The 3,380-nt window shown below is 37.2% G+C and overlaps 1 protein-coding gene across 1 annotated transcript in view; it reads right to left on the reverse strand.

The window, feature by feature from the left end:
- Positions 1-2,018, reverse strand: part of LOC106522794 (phosphatidylinositol 4-phosphate 3-kinase C2 domain-containing subunit alpha) — a 7,682-nt gene extending 5,664 nt beyond the window's left edge. The window contains exon 1 of the mRNA XM_014015969.1: positions 1,938-2,018. The gene's annotated coding sequence lies outside the window, so the exon portion shown is untranslated. The remainder of the gene's footprint in view (positions 1-1,937) is intronic.
- Positions 2,019-3,380: the final 1,362 nt, after the last annotated feature.

Here is a 3,380-nt window from a genome sequence, read left to right on the forward strand (position 1 = left end):
CTTCTGGACGGGTTCTTCTCTAATGAAACGTTTCGTCTCTCCTCCAGAGTTTCAGGCAAAATTCGAAAATGTTATGATTTTATTCTTATAATACTTTATTTTCGTAACTTGTAGTTGCATTTTCTTTTATTTAACATCTTATTGCAGCATAAATTTCATCAGCTAAGTTGCTAAACTTATTTTTAAAAAACAAATCCTTCGGTCCGTGGTGAATTTCCAAACTGCGCCGAAACGTTAAAAAATAAAAACACCACCGTCTTCATTTCTCAGTTTATTTTGCTGCCCGCGCATTGAATCCTGGGATATCCTCGGCTGGTAAGGATACATGGACGCATCCTCAGATTTCGACAGGAAGTAGGACGCATTCCTCGGCCGCGGGATGAGGAGCCTTCGAATTGGGACAGTCCTCCGGGCGAGGCAAAGATGTATGCGGCCGACAAATGCGCACACATGAGGACCCAGCCCCTGAATTGAGACACAGCCATTATGTCACTGATTTTAAGTAAAAAAGAAAAAAAAAAAAAGCTCCAACAGCTCTGAGTGCTCCGGCAGAGCACACAACAATAGGAAAGTCATCACAAGTTTTCTCAGCAGGGTGGTTGGGCTCTCCCTTAGAGATTGGGAGAGAAGTTCAGTTAGGAGGGACTTGGAGTAGAGCCACTGCTCCTCCACATCGAGAGGAACCAGCTGAGGTGGTTCAGGCATCTGGTAAAGATGCCACCTGGACGCCTCCCTGGGGGATCTTGAGAAGACCCAGGACACGCTAGAGAAACTAAGTCTGTTGGCTAGCATGGAAACGCCTTTGAATCCACCCAGAAGAGTTGGAAGAGTTGGATGAGGCAGGAGATGTCTGGGCCTCCCTGCTCAAGCTGTCCCCCCCATAAACCGACACCGAAACAAGCAGCAGATAACTGAGCTGTGCAAAAGTGCAGATGCAAGCACTGTGCAGCTGATCAAAGTGCAGCAGGAGAACTTTAAAAAAGAAAACAATGTGACCAAGTCTTACAGCACTCAGGTTTATAGGGTGGTTCTCTTTAAAAGACAAGAAAACTGACAAGATCAGCAAATGACTAGGTCAAATCTTCAGTGTATAACTGTTTAACCTGATAAATGACAGCATTTGCACCATAAAAGACGATGCAAATAATCTACCCATATTAAGCTTTCAATAAAAAAAGTGAAATATTCTATATCAGAGCTGGGATGATGTAATCTACAAAGAACAAAAGGAGGCAAAACTTCACTTTTACTGGACTTAAGAGAAAACCATTGTTTTACACCAGTACGAACGGTTTTTGACTTATTTATTTTAAAAAATAGTTAAGGTCAAATGTGATCAATCTTTTTTTTTTTTTTTTGAGGTTTAGATCCTAAGCTAACACATAAATTCACCTGACACCAAATCAGTGTTTTGTTTCATGTCAACTAGGACGTTTCCCCATTTTCATCCAGCCATAAAAGTTATATTGTTGTAAACATCAAATAACAGCTTACTTTATTAATTAATAAAGCAATAATTCTGTACAGCAGTCAAGCTAATCTTTTCCAAAGAGCTATTTTGGCGACTTTTTACGCTCAATTTGAACTTTAACTTTTGACTTTGTTTAATGCTAACTTTAGCTGCTAAACCTGCTGAACATGATGTACACGCGACTAGCAAACACCTTGTTTACAGAAACCCGACTGTCTTTACATAACAATGACCACTTTTAAGACTGCTTTTTTGCTTAATGAAACACTAGTTTAATAATTTAAGAAGTACTCAAGGCGACCGCTTGCTTTTGATCCTCTCAACTAACCACAACAAGAAAGAAACGAAGGCTTTCACAAACACGAAACGGTCCAAAAACGACGAAGCAGCTACAGCTGAACACAAACGTCTACGAGCAACAACTTTTTGGTCAGAGACAAAAGCCGTAAAACGGATTGTTTGTCACCTTTTAGCGGTGCGGTGTTTGGAGCCATTTTTCCTGCAGCTGCATTTTTCCATCCACTTGCACAGTGGAGACGTCAGTTCCTGTTGAGGTGGTTGGCGGCGGAGTTTTGGAGAAACGGTTTGTATGGCCGCGTTTCTGATGACGGTCAAACAGCGCCCCCGCGTGGACGACTCGCGCAAGTGTCGAAACTACACCAACAATTAAACGTGATTATCAAACATTTTTCATAAGGTTAAAACAAAAACGTTTAGTTTAGTTTAGTTTAGTTTAGTTTAGTTTAGTTTAGTTTAGTTTAGTTTAGTTTAGTTTAGTTTAGTTTAGTTTAGTTTAGTCTCTGTTTATCTATCTTGTCAGCAAAATATCACATGAACCAGTGAACAAATATTAATAAAACTCAAAAAGTAACAACAGAATGTACTAATGATTAACACGTTCAACAACATTCAAGATGGTGGCCGCATTAAACAACTTCAAATGGCTATAACTTACCAAATTTAAAAAAAGTTGAGTTAAAATGTGTTGTTTTAATAGATTAAAGTGATTTGAAACAGATAATCTAAACAACATTGCTGAAGATCTGTTTTTAAAACTTTGCCAATAACTTTTGAGAAAATAACTGGGCATGATTTGAATGAAACTCTTAAGAAGTAATCAGAGAATGTACATCTAAAACCCGTTAACATTTGGAATCATTTTAATAAAAAATGGCCATCACAGCTAAATGACCTCAGCTGACATAAAAATGCATATAAGTCAGACAATTTTTCTGGTATTGTTTTAAAATTTAACGTGACAATAGCTGAGAGTCATTTATAACATGCACAGCTTTGCTTAAAACTAAGGCACTGACTATCACAGTCAAGTCTGTCTGTCTGTTAGCAAACTATCTCATTGAATGGATTTTAGTTAAACTTATAGAAAAAGGTCAGAGGATGTTCAACTGCAACTCATTACTTGTTGGAACCACATACAAGTGGCTATTAAGCCAGCTAATTTTACTTATTTTGAGCTATAATTTGTCTGTTACTAGGTGAAAGTCATCCTTAGCATTGTTACTGAGAGTTAACTGATTTTGTGAAAGCTCACAATAACAAGATGGTGCGCAACACGGTTTATAAGATTCAACAAAAGTTTCTCAGCAAGATGAATGTTTGAAATGTTAGGCTTTCATGATAGTTTGTTTGTTTATTATTACTGTCCTAGCTTTCAGATAATATTCCAGTGTTTTAAGTCAGACACTTTTTCTTTTGTACACTTCATTTATCCACTTTCAAACATATAGAATATTTTGAAATGACATCATGTATAAGAACTGAACAAAAATAAATAAATACATAAATACACAAAAGAATGAATGAATGAATGAATGAATGAAAGAATGAATGAATGAATGAATGAATGAATGAATGAATGAATGAATGAATGAATGAATGAATGAATGAA

The sequence above is a fragment of the Austrofundulus limnaeus genome, unplaced genomic scaffold (genome assembly GCF_001266775.1).
Source record: "Austrofundulus limnaeus strain Quisiro unplaced genomic scaffold, Austrofundulus_limnaeus-1.0 Scaffold137, whole genome shotgun sequence".
NCBI lineage: Eukaryota > Metazoa > Chordata > Actinopteri > Cyprinodontiformes > Rivulidae > Austrofundulus > Austrofundulus limnaeus.